Here is a 26,558-nt window from a genome sequence, read left to right as displayed (position 1 = left end):
GAGCCTAGTACCTGTAAGCACTCAATCCCAGTAAGCGAACGTGGAAGCAAAAGTCTAGAATGTCTACATTGTGCATACTTAGTAGGCCTGAGTTAACCCTAGCACTGTGCTCCCACTATCTGCCTCTCCCCACTCAATCTGGCCCCTCTGAACTGCTGCACTGCCCAAAGATAAACTGTTTAGCACTCACTACTTCTCACTACAAAGCAAATACCTGTTACACCTGATGCTCAGGGTCACAACCTGGAGTCACTTAGTACTCTCTTAGCCTAGAACTTGGCAGTTCTGCTGGCTAATCACTCTGGGTAATGTGCCACAGGCTCAACACAGTTCTTCCCACCACAGAAGACAGTGGATATTTTTTGCTTTTCTGGCTAGCAAAAAGCAACACCAGCTGCAGCTGAATGGAGCTGGTAAATGACAGGTATTGAAAGAGCTCTTTCCCTTACTTGGCCCAGAGACACATGAATGTCACAGGGGATATTCACCAGGCCCTGGGGACACTTTACAGAAGACAACACAGAAACTTCTCTCCCAAAGAGGGCAGAGAGAGACAGCCTGGAGATATGACCTTTCCTTAGAAACCTAGTATGGATAGAGAACTCTCCTCATATGAACTACTCATTAAAGGTATTGGTTCCCAGGGACAGTACCAGAACTAGAAGTGTTCTAGAAAGCAGAAGGGCCCGAGCAGAAGCTATGAGTACTAGCTGAGCACTTATGACCCACCAGGTGCTGTTTCAAAGTGCTGCAGGTGTCTAATCTTTAATCTTCATAATCCTATGAGGGAATTATCTCATCTCCATTTTTGTGTTGAGGAAGAATTAGACCTAAACTATACCGCCAACAAGTGGCAGGGCTAGCATGATCCCAGACCTCAGGTTTCTATCTCTTTTGTTTGTTTGTTTGGTTGGTTGGTTGGTTATTTTGTTTTGTAGACAGAATTTCTATGTGTGTCCCTGGCTGTCCTGGAACTCGCTCTGGTAGAGCAGACTGGCCTCCAACTCAGAGATCTATCTGCCTCTGCCTCTCACCATGCCGAACAGCTTTCTGCTCTCTTATTTCTGGCTTTAGATAAATCCATCCCTCAAAGTCATAAGAACTAATTTCTCCTGGTTGAATCTTAACTGCAGGCCTAGGAAAAAACGATCTTGTCTGGGTGTCTAGAGGTAGTGGTTGGTAGAGCAACTGTTTCTTGCCCACCCATGATCTGGACTTGGAGTTTCCAGTTCCATCCAGTGCAGCCATCACTGGAAAGGCTCCGCCTCTCCTTAGAGAAGGTCTTTCCACCAGGCAGATCAGGTCAGAGTATGAAACAGTGTAGTTGCCAAGTCTACCACAAAAACTCCAAAATGTAATTTTTTTTTTCAAGCCAGCCATGGTATTACCAGCCTTAATAAGAACATCTTGAGTTTGAGACTATCCTAGGCTATCTACTGAGGTCATGCTTTTAAAATATATAGATATATTTATTTTCCTAAACTTATATCCTTAGGAAATGATATCTCTTTAGCTGTTGTGATTATCTTCTGCTAAAACATCCACCAGGACCGTAAGGACCTAAAGTCCACATGCTTCCTGTGAAGGGGCCTCTGTTATCTAAAACAGAAAAACATGCCTCCAGAGGCTGGAAGAGAAACTCCCTTTTTTGATGCCCAATTATTACTTCCTTCATTTTTCCTCAGAGGTATCCCAGGTTTTTATCTGCTGTTCAACACTGACTGGTATGAAACCATGCATGCATGCATGTGACCGTATGGTGTGTGTCTGTGTATGTGCCTATGTCAGAGAACGGCTTGTGAAAATAAACTCTCTCTCCTTCTACCATGTATACTACAAGAATCCAATTCATTCAGATTGTTAGCGGCCACAAGTGCATTTTACTTGCTTGGCCATGTCTTCTGGCTGTTTTTCTGTTTGATGTTCTACTAGGTATAATGGCTATAAAGAGGTTATGGACAAACCAGATACAGGACACAGGCAAGTGAGCTCTACAGCACCATAGGCCTCAAGGCCTGAAGCACCATAAGGTCAAACAAAGTAGGACCTGCTTCCCTACCCACTTCTCCACCTTGAGGCAACAGCTTGAGGCCTGAGTCTTCAGTCACTTGATATTGTTTACTTTATTATCTGTATGTGTGAGTATAGACACCCGTGCAAGCCATACATGGAGTTCAGAGGACAACTTTTTGGAGTTGATTCTCTCCTATCATTCCATGGTTTCCAGATTATCAGGTTTGTACAGCCTTTTCTGACTGAACTATCTTGCCAAACATACGTTTAAAGGGGTGGTGGGGATGGGAGGTGGGAGGGACTGCACTAACTCACCCAGGTTAATCTCAAATGTCTGTTTGAGCTATCCTCCTGCCTCAATTCCTCAGTAGCTGGGACTATAAGCAGGCTCCACTGTGAATGTGACTAGTTCCTTGCTTTTTTTTATAATAACAACTATACCTTACACTGCAAGCCTAAACAACCACTTGTATATACATTCGAGCTTTATCCCTGTCACTCCACCACCTTTTAGCAAGTAATTTGTAAGTCTAACACCATGTAGCAGTGAGTACACAGACACACACACACACAAAACCACTTTTGTCTGTAGATAGTGCCTCTCTTACTTCCATATCTTTATTGTCAGTATTGTAGTGTTATATGTATGTCTCAAGGCACATCTATCTATGCTGAACCTTTCTAGAGGCATGTTCTTCGAACTGATCCTAAGGCCCAAATGCTTTCTGTATTGTATTTTAAACTATTTTTGCCATTCCATTTTACAACATGAAGTCATCATATAGATGTATTGAGAGTTTAGTTGATAATAGATAACAGACACTTTCTACACAATGGAAAGCAGGGCACTAAGTACAAGGTATTTAGAAAGATGTAAGATATACTTTTTTTTCTTTTTTTTCTTTTGTTTTGTTTTGTTTTGTTTTTCAAGACAGGATTTCTCTGTGTAGCCCTGGCTGTCCTAGTGTAGACCAGGCTAGCCTGAACTCAGAAATTGCCTGCCTCTGCCTCCCAAGTGCTGGGATTAAAGGCATGTGCCACAACTGCCCAGCAAGATACATCTTTTTCCTAGATTAGAGGGCAGCATCCCACACAATACAACAGACTCAAGTGGGTACTCCAGACAGTTGATGAGACTGGCAGGCAGGATTTCAAGGATCCCTTGTGGCCCTGCCCAGGAGAAAGGAAACTGAGCCAGTGCCTCACAGAAGAAGAGGGAGTCTTGAAAAGGCATGGAAACAGTGGTAGAGGAAGCAGGCTGGCCAGCCAACAGACTAGCACACCAGGAAAATGCAGAGGCTGTACAACCAAGCAGGCTAACCAATTCGGTCTTACCAGCCTGTTATTCACCTTCAAGGCACTTGTCATCTCCTCCCCTAACAGTGCCAATGACCAACAATGATAGCTCTTATCCAACACTGGACCCTCTTAGGAATGAAAATTCACTACCACTTTAGTATTTGGGGGAAATTTTTTAAGATTTCTTTTTTGTGTAAGAGTTTGCCTACATGTACATACATGTACCACACACATACTTGCTGCTGTCAGGGCCAGAGAGGACATCAGGTCATCAGGAAATACAGTTTTGAGCTGCTGTGTGGATACTAGGACTAAAACCAGGTCCTATGCAGCAAGTACTCTTAACCACTGAACCATCTCTTTAGCTACGGTTTTCTTTAATCAATAACTTGCTTTCAAACTCAAATACCTGTTTTTTTAATATTGTAGTTGTTTTTATTGACAAGACTCACATAGCAGAAAAACTCACGGTCCTAAAGCATACAATTCAGTCTTGTTTCTAGCTTATTTACAATTTTGTGCAAACATCACCATCAAATTAGAACATTATCAAACCAGAATTTTCATGTTCCTCAAATCCCACATATCTATTACTAGTCAATACCCTCTGTTACCTCTAGATCCCTAGCAACTTCAGATCTATATTGTCTTTATCTTTATGAATTTCTTTATATATATATGGAATCAGGTGATATATAGCCTTTTATGTCTGGCTTTTTTCACTTATTTCCAAGACTCATACAGCTGGGCATGGTGGTACACACCTGTAATCCCAGTACTCAGGAAGCAGAAGGATCTCTGTCAATTGGAGGCCAGCCTGGTCTATACTGCAAGTTCCAGGACAACCAAGAATAGAGAGATCTCAGCCCAAACAATAAAGACTCACTAATGCTGCATCAGTGAGCCGCTCTATTTCATAGCTAAATGATTTGCCACTGCATGGATGTACACATTCTGTTTATCTATACAAATGCAGCACATTTGTCTATCTGTTTTAGCTGATTAACATTTGGGGATATTATGAATAATAACACTATGAACATCTATGTACAAATGTTATATGGCTACGTTTTTTTCTTTCTGAGCATACACTAAAGAGTAGAACTGATGGATCCCCATGATTACTGTTTACCCCTGAGCAACTGCCAAAGTACTAGGGCATTTTGAAAGAACTATTTTTTGTGTTTGTTGGTACATTATTGTTGCTTCTCAAGACAGGGTTTCTCTGTGTAACTCTGGCTGTCCTGGAATTCTGTAGAACAGGTTGAGAGATCCATCTGCCTCTGCCTTGAACTGAGATTTAAGGAGTACAAAGTTACCACCTGGTTGATAACTATTAAAACTACCACTGACTGCACAACACTGGAAAGAATGTATGAAATACTGCCAAGGGCCAAGCTACTAAAAATGGGTTTGTTTGTTTTAGTCAGAATGGTATTTCTGAAATCTTCACCAGGAAGTACAGACAGAGGAAGGGCCAGGTGGGGAGGATGAAGACAGGACACAGCTTGAATGCCACAACGAGAAGAACTGGGTGGGGCAAGGAGTGAGAAAGCCATCAAAATCAAAATCACCAAGATGAAAGACTCCTGATAACCATAAACTGTAAGTTCTAAGACCAGAACAGCAAATAAAGATAAAGAGGCTTCAGAGGAAGCAGAAGCTTAGTTTTCACATCAGACTCAGCTAGCATGGCATGCCTGACAACAGAGGCAGCAAGTGGCAGTTAGCACTGGGAGAGGCACAGGAGGACCCTGGGGTCTGCACGTTCACCTGGGAGGACCAAAATAGAGTAAGGCATCAGGATGCAAAGTGCAAAGGGATAGCTATGCTCTCACACAGTGCACACAGATGACAAGACCCACCTTTTACAAAGGATCCTCAAGGATAATGATGCAGGGGCTGGGGAGATGGCTCAGCGGTGAAGAACACTGACTGCTCGCTCCTCCACTGACTGCTCGCTCCTCCAGAAATCCTGAGTTCAATTCCCAGCAACCACATGGTGGCTCAGAACCATCTATAATGGGATCTGATGCCCTTTTCTGGTATGTTTGAAGACAGCTATGGTGTACTTATATATAATAAATAAATCCTGGAAGGAAGGAAGGAAGGAAGGAAGGAAGGAAGGAAGGAAGGAAGGAAGGAAGGAAGGAAGGAAGGAAGTCAGTCCAGGTGCTCTTGTACACATGCAACTGCACATCCATCCCACAGCAAATATGACAGCCCCAGTAATGTCAGGATTCCCTACCTGGGGTCTACCACCTGCTGCCCATCCAGGCCTGGACAAAAGATTGAGAGGCCCAAGAACTTGCCTAGACTTACTGCACTGTCTGTACCCTAACTTCTTCCTATACACCACAACTGAGACACTTTGTGGATAATCTCCATACTGATTCACACCAGGCCTGGTCAAGTGCTGGCACATAACTGCTACAAGAATGAATGACACCTCACAGCAATGAATCCAGCCATAGCTACTCACATTCTTTCCATCCTCTCTCCTTTGGGCTCACTAACCCTCCATACCCTCACTAGACGTAAAGCAGTGCCTATCATGAACAAAAATGGGGTATTTGTGCACAACTATAATTCTATCATCTCTCAGGAGAATTATGTAATATTGTCCTGAGTATAAGGCCAGGCCAGTCTAAGATACACAGTTAGATCCTGTTTAAGAAACAAAACAAGGGGCTGTAGAGATGGCTTAGCAGTTAAGAGCACTGGCTGCTCTTCCAGAGGTCCTGAGTTCAGTTCCCAGCAATGACATGGTGGCTCACGACCATCTGTAATAGGGATCCGATGCTCTCTTCTGGTGTGTGTAAAGATAGTGACAATGTACTCACATACATGAAATAAATAAATCTTAAAAAAACCAAACCAAACAAACAAACAAACAAAACCCTACCATGGCATACGGATACTGTTACAGCTTTAAAAACAGCTCAGCAAGAGCAGAAAGACTACTGTTTACCTAACCCTAGCCACCATCAGGTACCTCATCTATAAAATGTGTTCTCATTTACAGATTAGGACCAGTCTTCAAGCAAGGTGCCTGAGAGCTAGGGGGGAAAAGATAACAGCACCTGTTCCACTACAGGGATCGCCAACACCCTGATCTTTTCTGTCCCACTGGTCCCTTGATCACATCCTCTCCAGAAGAAAAGCAAAACAGAGCAGACTAACATGGACGGGAGGAGTCTATTTCATACTAAATTTAACAAGCATAAACAAACAAGTTTACATACCTTAATTTAATTCTTTAAAGATCACAAGTATGTTGCCAAAAGTCAAAACAAATGCACCAAAAGGAAATGAAAGTCATTACTTTCCTTTTGGTTTTCTACCAATTAGCTAAATGTTTTAATTTAGTGTTTATACCACCACTGTCCTGCTTTGTTTAGAAAAATAATAATCTAGGGGTTCATTTTAGCACTGACAACTACAAGTTATGCAGACCTACATGCCCAGTTGTTCCCTCCTTTGCCCAGGAAAAAAAAAAAAAAGCCCTCTCTGCTTTAGAAACTCCAGCAATAGCCAGGCGTGGTGGCGCTCGCCTGTAATCCCAGCACTTGGGAGGCAGAGGCAGGCGGATTTCTGTGTTCGAGGCCAGCCTGGTCTACAGAGTGAGTTCCAGGACAGCCAGGGCTACAAAGAGAAACCCTGTCTCAAAAAAAACAAAAACAACAACAAAAAAACCAAAAAAAAAAAAAAAAAAAAAAACCTCCAGCAACGAGGCCAACAAAGAACAGGTGACTTGTCCTCAAAATGTGGGTGGCTGCATATCAGCCTCTCTCGATCCAGCCTCCTCTCCTCCTTGCACCATGGGGGGTGGGGGGAGGACAAGGCCACAAGAACTGGGCAATCCTGAATTATCTTTGTATGTCTCCCAAAAGAACTGAACCCCACTCCACATGCCTCAAGAATCTACTGCAAAGCCACAGACGCTGCATGTCCTGTACTACCCACCTGACTGAGTGCTAACCACTGTACCGAAAGCTGACCCAAGCAGCTCCTAGTACTGGATCTAAGACTCTGCTGGGGAAGTACTTCCTGAACTAAATGGAGCCAGAGCTAGATGAGGCTCTGTGCTCTCACTAATGAGCCACAAATGAGATCACCAGTCCTCAACTCCAGTCCAGTGCCAACAAAGATCTGTAACTCTTAACACAAAACCAGCCTATGCTCCACAAATACAGAAACTTGCCAGGCAGTGGTGGCGCGCACCTTTAATCACAGCACTTAGGAGACAGAGGCAAGCCGATTTCTGAGTTCGAGGCCAGCCTGGTCTACAGAGTGAGTTCCAGGTCAGCCAGGGCTACACAGAGAACCCCTGTCTCGAAAAACCAAAAAGAAAGGGGAGGGGAGGGGAGGGGAGGGGAAAGAAAAAAGAAAAGAAAGAGAAAGGAAACAAACAAACAAACAACTTAAGGACTGGAGATATGGCTTAGTTGGTAGTGTCTACCTAGCATGATGAAACATACAAACTGGGTATTATAAAAGTGGTAGGATAGCCAGGCGGTGGTGGCACACGCCTGTAATCCCAGCACTCTGGCAGGCAGAGGCAGGCGGATTTCTGAGTTCTGAGGCCAGCCTGGTCTACAGAGTGAGTTCCAGGACAGCCAGGGCTATACAGAGAAACCCTGTCTTGAAAAAAACAAATCCAAAAAAAAAAAAAAAAAAAGTGGTAGGATCAGAAATCCAAGACCACAAGAACTGAGCAATCCTGAATCATTTTCGTTATGTCTCCCAAAAGAACATATGTGGAAAGATGGCTCCGCAGTTAGCAACACTGGCTTTTCTTCTGAAGGACTCAGTTTCAATTCTCAATACCCACACTGAAGAACCCATAGCCACATATAACTTCAGCTCCAAGAACTCTAATGTTCAATGGCCTCTTCTGGACTCCATAGACACACATACACATACACAATTTAAAAACTCAATCTTAGTTATGCACAGCGGCACATGCCTTCAATTCCAGCACTTGGGAAGCAGAGATAAGCAGATCTCTGTGAGTTTGAGGCCAACCTGATCTCTGTAGTGGGTTTCAGGACAGCCAGTTACATTGTAAGACCCTGTCTCCAAGACAGACAGACAGACAGACAGACAGATGGGAACCTTTAAAAATGTTAAATATATACAGAGTCCTTCAACATGTGATAGTATGATAAGCTCCACTTCAGAAGAATATAAATTAAAACTATACTGAAATACTTTTTACACTTGTCAGGTTGGCAGGAACCCAAACATGTGATTCCACCTGAGGCTGGCAAGACTGTGGGGAAAATGAGCAGCCACACTGCTGGTGGGATGGCAATGTGAACACTCTGGAGAAAATCTTGGCAACTTGTCAAAATGACTCAGGAGGTAAAGCCTGCCACCAGGCCCGATTTCCTGAGTTAAACCTATAGAACCCACACAAAAGGAGAAGCAACTCCCAAGTTGTCTGACTTCCACATGCATAATGCAGCATATGCCTGCCTGCAGAGATAATAAATGTAAAAAATGGATAGATGGATGGATGCATGGATAGATAAATGGACGCATGGATGAGGGGGAAAGTGAGAAAAAAAGTACCTGGTGCTGACCTCTAGCCTCTACAAGCACATGAGCTAGCTAGCATAGCATATCAGCAAATCTCCATGCATAGGAGGAGGATGGCGCGAGCGCGCATATACATATACACATACATACATACACACACAAAACAAACACCTACATCCTTGACTTGATTCTATTCCATTTCTGTGAGTTCCAGGCTATCCAGGGCTAAGGGTGAGAGACCTTCTTCCCCGCTGTGCCCCCCCCCTCAGCCCCTCAAAAGTAAAAGTAATATAAAGGAATGAGAATATTGAGAATTATAAACAATATGCTTTTATTTAATAAAAAGAGGAAGAAAGAGCTGGATTTAGTGGCATACATCTTTTAATCCCAATACCCAGGAAGTAGAGGCAAGCAAATCTCTATATGAGTTTGAAGCTACCTGGTGAGATCCTGTTCCAAAAGAGAAAAAAATAAATAAAAGAATAAAGAAGAAAAGAACCCACACATGTGTTATACTACCAAGTAGTTACCAAGGAAAACAGCAGACAGAACTCAGGGTGATCAGGAGTGAAGGGAAATACTTCCCAAAGTATATTTTTTTTTAATGACATCTATTTATTTACCTATTTGGGCAACACACATGCCACAATGAAGATATAGAAATCAAAGGACAACTTATAAGTGTTTTTAGACACTCAGCCATCTCACCAGGTCCTTAAAGAATTTTAATAACCTTTCATTTTAGAACTGAACATTTCAGCCGGGTGGTGGTGGCGCACGCCTGTAATCCCAGCACTCTGGGAGGCAGAGGCAGGCATATTTCTGAGTTCGAGGCCAGCCTGGTCTACAGAATGAGTTCCAGGACAGCCAGGGCTATACAGAGAAACCCTGTCTCAAAAAAACCAAATCCAAAAAAACCAAAAAAAAAAAAAAAAAAAAACAAAAAAAAACAAAAAACAAAAAAAAAAAAAAAAAACCTGAACATTTCACTTAAAAAAAAATTAAATGTCCTATCCATTTTTTTTTCATTTAAAAACGAAATACCTGAGCCATACCAAAACCTTCAGTTAATCAAGTGCCAACCCAGACCCCACTGTGATCTCTGCACCCTGATGTGAGCAGGGTAGAGCTAGGCACTAACAATGGCCAGCTAGGGGCAAGGTACCTGGCCTTCCTAAGGCTGTCCTTCCCTTAGTGAGGCTCCCCTCCAAACCCCTCCAGCTTCACATTTCAGTGGCTTCCCCCACAGTCCACTCTAGCCTAAGCTTTCTGATGGGCCCACCTGTAGCCATGTACAAACCCTACCCAGTGGGTATCCTAAACAGGTCTGTGCCCCACACAAAGTGACAGGTCATTCAAGCTCCCTGTCAGGCTTAGTCAATCATGCACCAGGCCTTACCTATCCCTATCAGGCCTGGGCACAAAACTGGAGTATGCAGACCAAACAGACACCAGCTCACTCTCCAAGAGCTGAGTAGACACAACACACAGAGAGCAGAAGGACAACAGCAAGGACAACCAACCTATCCTTTCTTGTGAGCAGATGGAGAGGAGCTGCTACCCCAAGACCTTATCTGTCAATACAAAGACATCTCCACCTCAGTCACCCCTCAGCTTCCCCCTAGATCAGGAAAACAGACCTGAGTGACCTAAGGCTCAAAGGATGGGAGGTCATCAAGCTACTGTTCTCAGTCACCAAAAGCCACAACAGAATCATGTTTCCACATCACCCATCAGAAGGAGAAAACCTCAAACCAAACTATTCTAAACTATTTCCATGGGTCTCGGAGAGCAGAAGTCCCCAAGTCTTGACTAAGTAACCACAGGCTGAGCTTTCTTGTTAATTCCTCTTCCTGAGCTCAAAACTGGTAGTTTTTCTTCTAAACAAACTTTTGTAAGCCTTTTATTATAGCCTTTATATCTCTAGCAAGAGTTTTTAAAATATTCAATGTGGCTTCCAAACGTACCTTTTGCTGGACACACTGTACACAGGCACCTGCCAGCTTACTGATGACCAAGTCTTGGGGGAGAGCAATGTATCTGCACATCTGCACCAGAGGGGTCTATGGACCAGCCAGGTGGACCTAGCACCGATGTATGCGTGATGTATGGCAAACCCAGGATTTTCTCACCACAAAACATATTCACAGGGATTCACACAACTCTGATTTATCCACATGAAGAATGAATACCAAGGACCCCATAAGGAAATGACTAGGCACAACATGTCAATGGAGAGGCCTGGTTGGCCCAGAGCCTGTTCCAGCTCCCTGCTTGCACCACAGTTAGCCTCAAGCAAACACATTTCCTGGGCAACAGGCCTGTTTTCTCTTCTTCAGACTCCTGCTTTAAAAAAAAAAAAAAAAAAAAAAAGCTCAGCAACAACACCAAAGCACCCCAAATTGCTGCTCATTCCTCCTACCAGAACTTCCAGGTCCTCAGTTTCTCAAAAAGCCTCTCTCTTGTCTGACCCAGGCCTCTGAAGACTTGCTAACCCACTACAGAAGAGGAGTGGGGTACACCAGCTCTCCCAAAAAGGAAAAAAAGCAATGCAGCCCTCCTCACAGTGAGCCACCAGAACCCCAAGGGTAAGAGAGTGGGAGGGTTGTGGATATAAACTGACAAAAATAAAATAAGCCTGAAATCAGTTAACAGTAGTCACAGTTGACAACTGTTAGACTTGACAAGCCTTTAGGTCAGGTCTTCAGTATATACTTCCAAATTTCTCTGATGATCTTTGTCAGGGACTCAAAGTAATACCACAAAATATGGTGGTTTTGGCATATTTGAGCACTTTGAATTGAATGGCAGTGGACAGCCTCAGAACTAAGACCCATCTGACCATCTCCTGTTCACCTGTCATCTGTTGTCTCGTTCTTCCCCAAGACAGGTCACAAAAATCAAAAAGGCCCCTTCTTCCCAAGGCCAGGCACACACTAACCAGGAAGCCATGATTGCTCTGATCCCCTTCCTACTACCCACCACTCGGTCAAGGAGCTGTCCATAAACTCTGACTTACCTTATCCACAATGGGTCCTAAGATGTGTGAAATCAGAGTCCTGTCCCAAACCTTGGAGCAAGGAATGCCACAACTAAGAGAGCAGGGAGAAGCAAAGAGAGATCTCATTTATTTTAGCCTCAATCTTTAATACCCTATAGAGTATGAATAGAGTTCATTCCCTATCTGTTCCCAGTTTGCTAAAACAGACATTCTAAAGGCTTGTTGACACTTAAAATGATTACAGAGGTCAGCTACACTTTTATCTTGTATATTTTTCATCATGGGGATATCAGTTATGGCCCTGTGTAGTAGGAGGACTGGGACCCTTAACAATCTTAGAGAGCTTGTTATAAAAAGCCAGTACCTTAGCCAGGCCATGATAAAACACACCTTTAATCACAGTACTCAGGAGCAGAGGCAGTCTGTGAGTTTGAGGCCAGCTTTGTCTCCAAAACAGTTCCAAAACAGCCAAGGTTTTCTTTTTTTTGAAACCCTATCTTAGGGGAGAGGAAAAAAGAAGACTCTGAACTAACTGAGCTTCCTAGACTCCTCAAGTCAAGTGGATTCACACTCAGTACAAGTGAAAAACAAATCAAACTCACATTTTCCTCATCTTTGGCCCTGAGATGAATAATCCTTTGAACCTTCCAAAAATGAACACATGGTCTGATGTGCTCCCCAACTCCATGGATGGAGAGGAGTCCCCATCAACAGAACATGGGCCCACTGTCTTCCAGAAGCAGCCCTTGAAAAGGGTGCCCACGCCAGGCGGTGGTGGCGCATGCCTTTAATCCCAGCACTTGGGAGGCAGAGGCAGGCGGATTTCTGAGTTTGAGGCCAGCCTGGTCTACAGAGTGAGTTCCAGGACAGCCAGGGTTACACCAAGAAACCGTCTCGGGAAAAAAAAAAAAACAAACAAACAAACAAACAACAACAACAAAAAAAACAAAAAACAAAAAAGGATGTTCCATCATACCTACTCAGTATTCACTGACAAGGACAGACAGACTTGACCTATCTCTAGGACCCAGTACATGATCCAAGAAAACACAAACTTAAAACTTTATGGGCTATATAAACAAAGACCCTCCCTTTGAACCTTGGAATGGAAACCTTTCTATCTTCAGATCCCAGGAAAACACAAGTCTGTCTCAGAAAACTCAAAAGCAAAGTCTAAGACCACTGAGCATGTCTGCCACACCAGTGCTGAGGTCCTCTACCCATCCTAACTCCACAGATTAGGCTAGATCCAGAGAAGGGATGAGCTTTTCAGCAGAGCCCAGCTAATAAACAACTCAAAGAAGCCTGAGCACTTAAGTCCCTCCAAACTGTGTTGTTGAAATAAACAGAAACAAACCACTTCCTACCCTCACATATGTGATACTTTCTTCATGATCCATGTACTCTATCACCACATTTCAAATTAAGCAACATGTAGTTAAATTAAAATAACAACTATTCACAATGGCCAAAATTAAAACTTCAAATGACTATCAACAGGAAGGTAAACAAGTCCACTCATACAGAGATCACTCGATGACAAGGAGGAATAAAGTACTGATCCAAAAACCTGGGAAGAGGCCAACCAAGATGCCATACGATATAAGATGCTAGGCACACGGAATGTCTGAATCAGGCAAACCAATTAGAAAACAGCTTAGTGATGAGACAGGGTGATACATGCCTCTATTCCCAGTCAAACGGGGTTCCAATGGTAAATTTCATAAATACTTTGCAGTAACAAAATTCAAATAACAAAACTCTTATTAATGTTTTGCCCTAATAGAAGTGATAGCAAAATTCAAGCCAAGTGAATATTTTTGTATAGACATCATCATCATTTCACAACTGGAAAAAGTCAGCTTTGAACATTGAGCATATAAAAATCCACATGAGGGCCAGGCATAGTGACATACAGCTTTAATCTCAGCATGGATCTAAGTTCAAGGCCAGCCTGGTCTAAAGAGTTCCAGAACAGCCAGGACTACACAGAGAAACCCTGTCTAGAGAAAACAATAGTAAGAATTAAAAAGAACCATAGTGGAAGCTGGGCTTGGTCGTTCATACTTATAACCTGAATGCTTAGAGAATCACTAATCACAGGGAAGCCTGAGTTACAGAATAAGACACTGTCCCAAATAAAAAGAACAGTGGTTGATTTTCGCCGAGTAAGTTTACAGTAAGTCCAAATCTATTAAAAATATACAGCTAGCAGCCAGGCAGTGGTGATGCACACCTGTAATCCCAGCACTCTGGGAGGCAGAGGCAGGCAGATTTCTGAGTTCAAGGCCAGCCTGGTCTACAGAGTGAGTTCCATAACAGCCAGGACTACACAGAGAAACCCTGTCTCAAAAAAACCAAATCCAAAAAGTATATATATATACACACATATATATGTATATATACATATATACATATATATATATACATACATACATACATACATACAGCGAAGCCATTATCAATAAAGTTTGGGGGTTGTTTTAAAATAATCCATGGGAGAAACCTAGATTTAAAATGTTGAAGCTGAGTGATGAGTTTCACTAAATTATGCTGTTTTCATTCATTGAATCCTCCATAATGAAACCAAGTTTATAGCCAAGTTTCTGAATTATACTCTACATAGCTAAAAGCAGCAGGTACAGGCTGGAGAGATAGCTCAGCAGTTCTTTCAAAGGTCCTGAGTTCAATTCCCAGCAACCACATGGTGGCTCACCACCATCTGTAATGGGATCCAATGCCCTCTTCTGGGGTATCTGAAGACAGCTACAGTGTACTCATCATATACATAAAGTTTAAAAAAAAAAAAAAGCCAGGCAGTGGTGGCGCACGCCTGTAATCCTAGCACTCTGGGAGACAGAGGCAGGCGGATTTCTGAGTTCAAGGCCAGCCTGGTCTACAGAGTGAGCTCCAGGACAGCCAGGGCTATACAGAGAAACAATGTCTCGAAAAAACCAATATCCAAATAAAATAAAATAAAACCAGCAGGTACCCTTAGCTGTCAAGATGCAAAGGCTCCAGAAGTACATTATAAGCACTGTTTTTTCATGAACTCCAAACATGACACCCAAAGGAAGGTACCAGAATACACTACAGACTAGATGGGTACCTCAAAAAAGGAGGGGTTGTGAAACAAATGGTCACAGCACAAATAATACCACCTAAAATAACATCAGCAATAGTACAGAGCACAGGCCTTGGATCAGGAGGACATAGAAAAGTGGGTGCCATGAACAAACAGGAGAGACTTTGAAATGTCAAGAATCTGGAGACAGGAAATGAGGGAAAGTGCAGGGGATGAAGAGAAAAAAATGAACCAAGGAGATGGTAGCAAGCTCAATCACCTGAACAGAGAACACTTCCATGACTGGACCCGGTAAGTCCTTTTGTTCCCAAGATGAGGAACAAGCAGGGGGAAAAAATTAGTGGGCACCATGGAAGGGCTGGGGCCTACAAAGCACTGGCACTCACAAGCCCCAAATGGAGATGATGGCACCCACATTGACTCTGACCCATTGTTACCAAGCAACAGTGCAGCCTCCAACTGCTAAGTGTTCCCATTTGTCCATGAAACTGCAACTGTGGAAAGCTGCACAGGATCTGCTTTTGATATTGGCAACTATAGTGGGCAAATAATGGTCTCCCAAAGGCCTAATCCCAAAGACATCCACTGTCTAGTCCAAGAACCTGTGAGCATGTTAGGCAATGGGGCAAGCAGGCAGCGGCAGAGAAAGAGAGCATTCTCCCCTAACTTGAGATAGGGAAAGACCACCCAGTGAGTGGGTCAATCAGAAACACAAGGGTCCTTTAGATTGGAGATGGGAGGCAAATAAGGCAGTGTCACACTGATGATGTAGGATGGTCAAAACAGCCACAGCTGGCTTAGACTGGGCCATAAGCAAAGAAATATGAAAGGTCTAGAAGCTCTAAAGGTAAGCAAGTGAGTTCTCCTCCTTGGCTGCCCCAGCTCACATCAGGACTGTTAACACCTCAACTCCCAAAACAGCCAGAAAACTGAGGCAGCACTCAAAAGAGACACCATATATTCAGCCAAGATCATCCTGTGCTTTAATCCACCCTAACAGCTTTCCTCTTATCCATACCAAGAACTGCAGGCTAGAATCATCTCATCTCCCTGATACCTGTACCCAGCCAGGTACAGTATTTGACATGTGTCTCAAGCTTACCAGAGAGTTCCTTATCTTCACCACATGGCCATAAAATTCCCCAGAGATTTCTAGAAAACACATTGTTCTAAGTGTGGGCATTCTAGTCTCAAAGGACTTTGCATGCCATGTCAGCACCAGCCCAGGATAAAATTATCATTTTGGCCCTGGGAAACTGGCCTGGAAAACAGGGTGGAACAGGAACTCTTTTCAGCCCCACCCTTTTCACTGACACTAAACAGTCCTGTCAGGTGCTCTGGGAGAAGCCTCAGGTCCTTGGGCCCTGTTGCCATCTAGCTCCCCAGTACCTGTAGAAGATGGCACTGTGGCTGATCTTAACACAGCAATCCATTTCAATTAAGTTGTTGCTTTCAGCACAGCAGGGCCATTCATGTAAGGAACTGGGTGGGAGACCTACAGAACTGCCCACTCACCATGCCAAAAGACTGAAAACCATAGCTACCAGTTCAGCTTTACCAAGTTGTTGCTGGAGCTGCCCAGCCACCCCTTCTGTTTTCCATTCTCCACTCAACCAGACACCATGTCTCTAGCCTTCTGCAAACACAGTACCATTGGTTCTGCTCCTCCTCTATCCCCCATAACTCTGTACTTTCAAGATCCAGATGGTTTCCACATTAGTTCCTAACACTTTCTCTGACCCTCAGATTCCATCAATGTCTAACACCACTTTTTACATTTGTCTATCTGCTGATACATCCAGGGCCAACATTATTTCTCACTCTGTCAGGAGCCAACATCTACAGATCCCAAAACCTGCAGGCAGAGACTTAAATTTTACTCACTAACTCATGTGTCCCAGACCAGTAAACACACAGTTCATGTATGTAATAAGAATCAAATAGGGGCATAAACTGAGCTACCTTTTTGTCGAGAACACCATAAATGATATTATATTCATTAAATACTAGATTAAAAAAAAAACTCTTGTTATTTTTGACTAGTAACATTAAATATCAAAGCTATGAACTCTTTAATACAAACTTACTTTTTGTTGTTTTGTTGTTGTTGTTGTTTTGTTTTTTTTTTCCGAGACAGGGTTTCTCTGTGTAGAAACTCACAGAGCTAACCTGGAACTCACTCTGTAGACCAGGCTGGACTCAAACTCAGAAATCCGCCTGCCTCTGCCTCCCAAGTGCTGGTATTAAAGGCATGCGCCACCACCGCTGATTTTGCTGAGCATGGTGGCATACATTTTTAATTCCTCCCTGCACTTGAGAGGCTGAAGCAAGAGGATAACAAATTTTAGGCCAATCTAGAGATACATAGTAAGACTTCACTGCATTAAAACAAAAAAACAAAAAAAAAAAAACAGGCGATAAAAAGAATTGCAATTTACATTTTACAAATATTGGACTTGGAAAGATAGATCAGTGGTTAAGGAACTGGCTGCTCTTCCAGAGGACCCCGGGTCAATCCCCAGCACACCATGACAGCTAACTACAGCTCCAGCAGGGTTCTGATGCCCCCTTCTGGACTCCAGCAACATCAGGCAAGGACTTGATACATGAACACAAAGGCGGGCAAAACACCATGTAATATAAAATAAATCAAAAACAAACTTTGTTGCAAATATTGCCTGCTGAAATCATTATAGCAATCTAGAGTAGGAGCCTCAATGGGGAGATAAGAACCACAAGAACCGGCTCTGCCTGCTCCTTGCCTGGGGCTCAGGTGGAAAGGATTACCCAACAGATCACAATCTCTCCTCTGGTACTAACTTTCTTTACCCTTAGCTAAAGTACCCACTTCCCCAAGGTGGTTTAGAGGCCATCTTCCTTCCTCTCTTCATCTGCCCCACCTTTCCTCTGTGGCCCATTCCCAGTAATTAAGAGAGCTCAAGGCTCACTTACTCTCAACTCCTTCACCCACAGGCTTTCTCTTCTCTCTAGCGTCCATTCCCTTGCAATATCTTCCAGGCCCCAGTGTTCCTAGAGGCTACCCTAAGCACAGCTCTCCCTGTGTATGAGAATTGCTTGGGCACTTCTAAGAAAATCTTTGGTCCCTCCCCATTGGTCTGGGAAGAGGCCCCATTAGAAACAATTTTTTAAAAGCTTTCCAGACTTCATGTCTTATAGGTATACCAGGAATACAAGCTCCTGGGGCATCAAATCCAAACCTCTTGGCCACAAATCACCCTCCTCAGCAACACAGATTTAACACAGCACACAATCAAGATGTATACACAAGGACACCCACACCCAGGTCCACCTCAGGAATCCATCCAGCTGCCCCAAGGGAAACTCCTTGCCATTTGTTTTTCATAAAGGTCCTTGTCCTTCGAGGCCCAGCTCAACCCTACAATCTCCCTGATATCCTCCCTGACTGTTCTAGATTTTTTAAATTCTACCTTCTTAGCCTCCTGACAAAAATCAAAATCACAGTTCAAAACACGGATGGCTTCTAATTTTGTCACAAATGTTAACTTTGTCCTCTCAGTCAGACTAAGTATGTTGGCAAGACACATTTTATTCCCACCCACTGGTCTGACCCCAGACCTCAAATACCCTACCTATAGTCACAAAACTGTCCTTCAAATATGTCCATTCCCCTGAGCCTCTTGAGGTAATATAATTTTTTTCCTTATGGAATGGGGTGGGGTGAGCTATTGTCATAGAAATGATTTCATTAAATTTCAAACTCAGACAAGTATCAGACTGAATTAAAAAACATTGCCAAGCCCCCTCCCAATCTGAGAGCACTAACCTGTGAAATGCCACTCTTAGGACTGCTGTGAGAAAACAGAGAGGTCACAGAAGCACACAGCACAACACAGGCTAAGGAGGAAAACCAATAAGGTTCTGAGTTTGACACAAGTGACTGTAAAGTATGAGCTACAGAGATGGCTCAGTGAATACAAACACATGCTCTACTAACATGTGGGCTCAAGTCTCCAGACCCATATGAAAAGCTCAGCATAGAGCACACGCATTGATGGGGAAAGATAGGCAGAACCAAAGAGTTCACTGACCAGTCAGCCTAACCAAATGACAAACTTCATATTCAGTTAAGGATCCTTTATCAAGACAGCAGTTATAGAGCAACAAAGACTCCTGGTAAGTCCTGCTCTGGCCTCTATATACACTCCCACCAGAGCTCACAGCATGTACCACATCACAGTCACCCCATAAACACACCATACATACACCACAGCCACCCCAAATACAAACATACACAGACAACACACACTCCACACACCACAAAATACTACTCATTCACTGGGAAGCCTGGTACAGGTTGCCAAACCCTGAGCATTAGTTCTTTCAAAATGCAAGAGACGTGGTGATGGGTGGAAAAGGGATTTTTTTTTCCTTCAAACTCTAAACACCAAAGAATATTACATCAATCTATATTAAGTGATTTTCATTACCATCAGGACTGATGGTGACTAACGACCCTTAGGTGTTCTGCGCAGACAGACCAAAAGCCAACAACCACCAACCACCACCTCTCCAAGCTGCATTCCTAAAAGGTCTAGAAAGTCATCACTATGCCAGCCAAGTAGGAATGCACCTGCTTTTAACAGGATAGAAGATTTCCTGCCATTTTGAAGGCTACTTTCATCTCACGTAACTATCTCTAAAGAAAATGAACCAACTAACTCACACAGGAAGATGCTTGTAACCATGCTTGAAATCAAGACAGGAAAAATCAAAGTGAGAACAGCGCTCAGAGAACTTAAATTCCTTTCCAAATGCCACACTGCCATCTTCAGAGCAATATTTAGAAGCATTCTGATTTCCTCTGCACAGGCAGTTGGTGCTAGACACCTCACATGCCTTCTCTTTCAGTCCTTAGTCCAAGATTCCAAAGTCTAGTCCCCAAACTGGCAACATCAGTAACATGCAGACACTGGTTAAAAACATATGTTCTGTGGGCTGACAAGATGACTCAGGAAGTAAAGACACTTGCCACCAAGCCTGACAACCTGAGCTGTATCCCTGGGACCTACACAACAGATGAGCACTGACTCCCACAAGTTGTCCTCTGACCTACACCACCCACACCCACACTTGATGGTGTGTGCACATACACGACTAAGTAAATAAACAAATAGGGGCCACAGGGATGGCTTAACAGTTAAGGGTGCCACTTAATGTTCTCCCAAAGGATCTGAATTTGGATCTCAGTGCCCAGCTCTGCGTGCTCAAAATCACCTCTAACTCAGCTACATGGTATTCAATATCCTCTTCTGGATACTGTGGTCACCCTCACCCACACAGTGCATACACACAGACACAGATGTATTTATATAACTTAAAATGTGTATATATGATAAAAAATTATACACACACTTGCCTTCAAGAAAATAATAGCTGAGCTACCCAGAAGACAGCGGCAAGTGGATCTGAGTTAATAGGCCAGCCTCGTCTACCCACAAGTTCCAGTACAGCCAGAACTGCATGGTGAGAGCCTGTCTCAAAAAAGTAAAACAAAACTAGTAATAAGTGTACTTTTTAAAACCTTGAATATGCATTCTCAAGACGAGTATGATATAGCCAGTGGTACAATGTTTTGTCGAATATGCTCAAAGCCCTGAGTTCAATCCCCAGCACAACATAAACCATTACATGCCTATAATCTCAGCATTTAGGAAGCAGAGGCAAGAGATTTATAATTTCAAAGTCATCCTTAACTATACAGTGAATTCAAGCCACCCTAAGCTACACAAGAACCTATCCAAGAAGCAAGGGGAGGTGTTGCCAGGTTTTATTTACTGAATTGGAAACCTTGGTGGGATGCCGGGCAGTGGTGGCACACGCCTATAATCCCAGCACTAAGGAGGCAGGGGCAGGCGGAGTTCGAAGCCAGCCTGACCTACAGAGTGAGTTCCAGGAGAGCCAGGGCTATACAGAGAAACCCTGCCTCAAAAGACCAAAAACCAACCCCCCCCCCCCAAAAAAAAGGAAACCCTGGTGGGGTGGAGCCCCACCAACTGACACCAACCCTCTAGGGAATGCTGATGCACAGCAAAGTAGAGAGTGGATGAGTGTCTTTTCCACGAAGTAGTCCTTGTTGGTCTTACTTTAGGGGTAGAACAAATCAAGCTCAAAGATCGGTGGACTGGGCCCCGCCCCATCCAGCCAGGAGGCCCATTTGACCCGGTCCCATGCCCAGTTCCAAAGCAATCTACCATGAGGCTGTGGCAGGCAAATTATGCCATTAAATTCTCTAAACCACTATGCTGCAGGATGAGAGGGCTGTGACAATGATATTACAAAGAAGGGTGAGAGCAGAGGAAGGATGCAGCCTGCATTCGAGTGATTAATTAATTATAAATGCTTTTAAATTCACATCATGCATTAGCCCTGGGTGGCCAGCCGTCCCTCAGGAAGAGCTTATTTCTCCATTTGTCAGCTGAGTTACATGACCAAAGCCTTAAGAGTCCCTATGGACCAACTCTGCGCTGCTTTGAACAGAGAAAGCTGAGTTACCCATTCTTTCTCTAGAACACACTTAAATGCAGTACACTGCTTGAACTAGGATCCACAGGAAGAGAAACCAGGAACCCAGAAATGAAGCTTAGTCCAGGACCCAAAAGTGCTGGGAGTTACTAGAAGAATCAATCCACTCTAGGGAAACAGGGACCTCACAGAGCATGCCTTTTTTTTTCCTTCCTTTAAATTCCAAACCTAAATAAACCACCTATCATAAAGTAGCCCATTCAATTACTGACATTTAAATCACAGTTCTTCCACTGATCCTAAGGTCTGGAGAAAGCCAGGAACTTTACAGATCGCCATTTACAGATCCCAGCCTTCCATGGGACTCATGGACCCAGTGTAAATGAGTCTCAAAGCTTATAGTCCAGCAGATCTAAGAGTATCCACTCACATACGGGTTTCAATCCCAACCTTATGCTCTGATAGTAGCCTGTAAATTGGAACCATTTCTAAAAGAGCATCAAGATGTTAGGGTTCAGACTTCTCAATCATCTGACTACTAGCAGGTATGGTCAAACACACCTCTAGATACAGGGGCTAAATACACACTTAGCCACAGACATGTTTCCTTGGACTTGCTTTTCTAAGTTTCTATTTTTAGGCACTATGAACTAAGAAAATTCTAGGCCAGATATGGTGGCATATACCTTTAATCTCAATGGGAGGCAGAAGCAGGTGGATCTCTAATGATGAGTCTGAGGCCAACCTGATCAATAGGACAGTGAGGGCTATATGGAGAGACCCTATTTCAAAAGAAAAGGAGGAAGAGGAGGAAGGAAAGAAAGACAGACAAACAGAAAATAAATTTGGGTTGAAGAGATGCCTCCGTGGTTAAAAGCACTAATTGTTCTTCCAGGTCCTGAGTTTAATTACCAGGAACCACACGGTGGTTCAGAACCATCTATAATGGGGCCTGATGGCCTCTTCGGTCATGCAGAGACACAGAAAATAAATGTGGGGGTTGGAGAGATGGCTAAGTTAAGAGTATTTGCTGCTCTTTCAGAGGATCCAAGATCAGTTCCCAGCACCCATGTCCAGAAACTTGTTGTATCCCACATCCTCTTCTGGCCTCTGAGAGCACTGAACCCATGTACACACACATATAAAGAAACACACACAAATAATAAAATAATAAGCAACAAAATTAATCTTTTTTTAAATTAAGAAAGCTAATCATGGGGCTGGAGAGATGGCTCAGAAGAGCACTGACTGCTCTTCCAGAGATCCTGAGTTCATTCCCAGCAACCACATGGTGGTTCACAACCATCTGTAATTGGGATCCAATCCCCTCTTCTGGGTGTCTTACAGCTACAGTGTACTCATATACATAAATAAATAAATCTTTTTAAAAGAAAGGGGGGGTGGGAGAGATGGCTCAGTGGTTAAGAGCACCAACTGCTCTTCTTAAGGTCCTGAGTTCAAATCCCAGCAACTACATGGTGGCTCGTAACCATCTATATATAACAAGATACTCTTCTGGAATGTCTGAAGACAGCTACAGTGTACTTACGTATAATAAATAAATCTGAAAGAAAGAGAGAGAGAGAAAGAGAGAGAAAAAGAGAAAGAAAGAGAGAAAGCAAGCAAGCTAGTCATGGTGAGAAATGCCTTTAACCCCAGCACCAAGCCAACCTGGTCTACATATTGCATTCCAGGGCAACCAGAGCTACAAGCCAGTGACAGACTTAATCAGTGTTGGTCAGTTTTCAAAAACTCAATCAGCTGGAGGACTGGGTACACATCTCAGTAGCAGAGTACTTTGCCTAGCATGTGTGAGGCCTTAAGTTCAATTCCCAACATTGCAGGGAAAAAAAAAAGAAAGAAAGAAATCCACTTGACAGTCATTTTACTATACAGAAGGCCAACAGTAGTGGTTTATGCCAGAAGAAGGTTAAACAGTAGGACTAGTGGTACAGAATCATACATAGAAAGACCAGCCTGGTTTGCATGACTACTTATTAGACCTAAGTACTGTATGTCACAAACTGAACAGAGCTTTGGGAGAAAAAAAAAAAAAGGCAACCACTGGCCTCAAAGATGTTGGTCTCAAAATGCCCAGAGTACCCTAACAGACCCTGTGTGGTGGGGAGGCTGGGAGAGTAGAGGAAGAAGGTTCCAAATATTGGCAGCTGGCAAAGGCTTGACAGAGAGGCAAGTGTAAACCCAAATACTCTTAACCAGCAGACCAAAGGCCAAGCATGGTAGCCCATGCCCTGTATGTAATTCAATCCCTGTAAAGAGTGAAGCAGGAGAATCAAATTCCAGGCCAACCTGAATCACACAGTGAGACCCTTTGGGGACTAAATTCTCAGGAACTAAATTCTAGGTACTCATAGCAGTCAATCACACCCATCCAAAAGACAGGAAAGCTCTGCACACAGTGGGCAAGTGAATGAAATTCATTCTTTCTATGCTTCAGTCCACAAAGAACTTGAAAGTTGCCACTATTAATGAAACTTAAAACTTCCTTTAACTTCTAGAGAAAAAAATAACACAAACCATTAAAATAAATCAGATTCTACAAACCTTTTAAACTACTTTCACAGGACTCTTATCAGAATCTTCACTGTTGGGAAATCTATTCCTCATTATGAAAGATTATATAAGAGGCAGTCATATTTCCACAGAGAGGTTCTGCAAAGGATAGGCCATTTTTCAAGACTACAAACACCATGCCAGGTATCATCACTTAGAAGTTTCAAATACCTAGGCTGGAGAGAATGCTAAGCAGTTAAGAGCACATACTTTTTTAAAGAACCAGAGCTCATTTCCCACATCAGAGGGCTCACAACTAAATGTACTCCAGCTGCAGGTGATTCCACACCCTCTTCTTCTGCACTCAGAAGGCACCTACACTATACATTCCCCCTCAGACACACACACTTTTTTTTTAAAGTTTCCTATTTCTTTGTAACTCGGATGTTCCACACCATACACCCTGCAGGGAAAGAGATTAACTGAACCCCTTTCTATCTCAGGGAGAAATCCAAAAGCCCAACAAAATTACTCAAACCTAGCCTATGTGGTATAGTACTTTACAATTAACATTTATGAAACAGCCGAGCCACACAGTTACAAATAACTAGCCTAACTTCAAAACTAGGAAAACCAAACTTTAAAGTCACAAAAGCAGCCTGGGTGTAGTGGCCCACATCTTTATTATCTCCACCCAAAGAGGCAGATGCAGGTGGATCTCAGTGCATTCAAGGCCAGATTAACTACCTAGAGAGAACCTGTCACAAACATAACAAAAGCAAACATTCAAATAAAAAATGAGACCTACAGGTGTTTCCCCAACACAATCATTAATCAGGAACCCCCTTCAGAAGCAAGCAGTAGTTCCTCCCATGTTCATTTAAATACAGACAGGAGCTTCATTACCAACAAAATAGAGATGGAAAGCGCAACTATCAATGCAAAGCCAGTCCGGTCACTGCGGATCCAGTTTCGGCCGCTATCACTCTATATCTAGAGTTACAAGACCACAAAGTTCCCGCTAAGCCTTGTTAGATTACATAATAGTAGGGCCATCCAACATAGAATTTCACATTTTTCAATCATTTCAACGCCATTTCAATCCCTTTTTCCCCCACAGGGTATTTTCTTGAGTGTGCAAAAGAAGAATTCACAGGTCTTTCTCATCTTTCCTTGCCCATTTTCTTGTATGAATGTTAAAAATAGCAGGCAAGCGATTTGGGGGAATCCTCAACGTTAAAGAAACCCTTAAGTGTCCCGGGAGTTGGGGCTTCCAGCTGTGTCAGACACCCTATCCCTAGATGACCTTGGGCAAACTAACACATTTTTGGGCCTTAGTTCCTCTAGTCAAAAAAAATTAAAAAATTAAAAAAAAAAAAACACACGAATGGCTCAATCCTATCTTTTCTGAAACATAGACTTCAAATGCGTTCCCAAGGCAGCACTAAAGTGAAGAGGCCGCTGGGAAGGACTGAGGCCCGAAACCAAGGGACAGACTTATAACGACCGACCTAGGGTTTCTTGGGAGCTCGAACGGTCTGCTCCCCCTGCAAAACCACTGGGCCAACTTCAGGTTGCAAACAAAAACCTGTTGGCCCGGACTCTAGGAATGGCCTGCCTCTCCCAACGCGCTCGGCTCGCGCTCCGACGGAGCCGGCCCACAGGAGAGCGAGGGTCTCCCGGAAGAGGCCGACCCCACGCGCGGCTCGCCCACCCGGACTCGCCCAACAGGGCGGCCAGGTCTCTGCCATCCCACGCGAAACAAAAGGCAGCTGGAGCCTGGCTTCGCCGCCCCCGTGCCCGCTGTGCTGTGGAGTGGGGGCCGGGTAGGAGAATCCAGTCCCGGGGGAAAGACGTGGGTAAGAGGACCCTTTGGCCCGGTCCCCGGAGGGAAGCCGGCGGGCTTGGACACGGGTCGAGGGGTGAGCCGGGGGGAAGAACACGCTCTGGGGAGGGGCGGGGTTGTTCCAAACTGAAGGCTCGGGAGCAGAGGTGTGAGGCGAGGACAGGAGCCGAAGCCGGGAGGCAGATGTCCTCCCTCAGCTCAGAGCGGGCTCAGGTGGGGCGGGGCCTGACTGAGCAGTCCAGCCGGGTGGGGTCCGGCTGGCCGCACGGTGCACGCCCCGGCCGGCGACGGGGAAGCCGGTGCTCTAGGGGCGTCCACGCACTGGAGAGAAGGTCCGCGCCCCGCCCCGCCCCGCCCCGACTCCCGAGCCACCACCACACCAAGCCCCACGAGTCCCGGCTCACCTCCGTTCCTGGCCAGCGCGAGTGCAAGGCTGCAGCTGCCGAAGACGCTGTAGAGGCGGGAGCGACCCAAGCCCGTGCAGCGTTTGACACCCACACGCCAGCCAACATGGCGGCCGAGAGGGGGCGCGCCGGCAGCGAGCGCGCGCGCGCAAGCCCCTCCCTCCGAGCGCTGAGGCTCCTCCCACACATACTGGCACCGCCCTCCCTGGCTCCCAGGCCCCGCCTCCAGTCCAGTCCGCCCCTCCCACTTATGCCCCCAAGGCCTCCTCTAAATAGCTTCTGCTACTACACAAACCTACCAAATTTGTGAAGCCCTAGCTCAGAGTCCTACACCTCTCCCCAATCTCA

The 26,558-nt window shown here is 44.2% G+C and overlaps 1 protein-coding gene across 9 annotated transcripts in view; it reads right to left on the bottom strand.

Annotated features, from left to right (window-relative positions):
* Epn2 (epsin 2) overlaps positions 1 to 26,335 on the bottom strand; it is a 63,632-nt gene extending 37,297 nt beyond the window's left edge. For 7 of the 9 annotated variants that reach the window (XM_052195755.1, XM_052195754.1, XM_052195762.1 and 4 more), the window contains exon 1: positions 26,211 to 26,335. The gene's annotated coding sequence lies outside the window, so the exon portion shown is untranslated. Of the gene's footprint in view, positions 1 to 11,875; positions 11,949 to 26,210 lie in introns of all 9 variants that reach the window. The other 2 variants (XM_052195756.1, XM_052195757.1) reach the window with 1 other exon arrangement.
* Between the last annotated feature and the right edge of the window lie 223 nt (positions 26,336 to 26,558).

This window comes from Apodemus sylvaticus, chromosome 10 (genome assembly GCF_947179515.1).
Source record: "Apodemus sylvaticus chromosome 10, mApoSyl1.1, whole genome shotgun sequence".
NCBI lineage: Eukaryota > Metazoa > Chordata > Mammalia > Rodentia > Muridae > Apodemus > Apodemus sylvaticus.
Note: the sequence above shows the minus strand (reverse complement) of the source record. Positions and strands in the feature narration are given on the sequence as shown.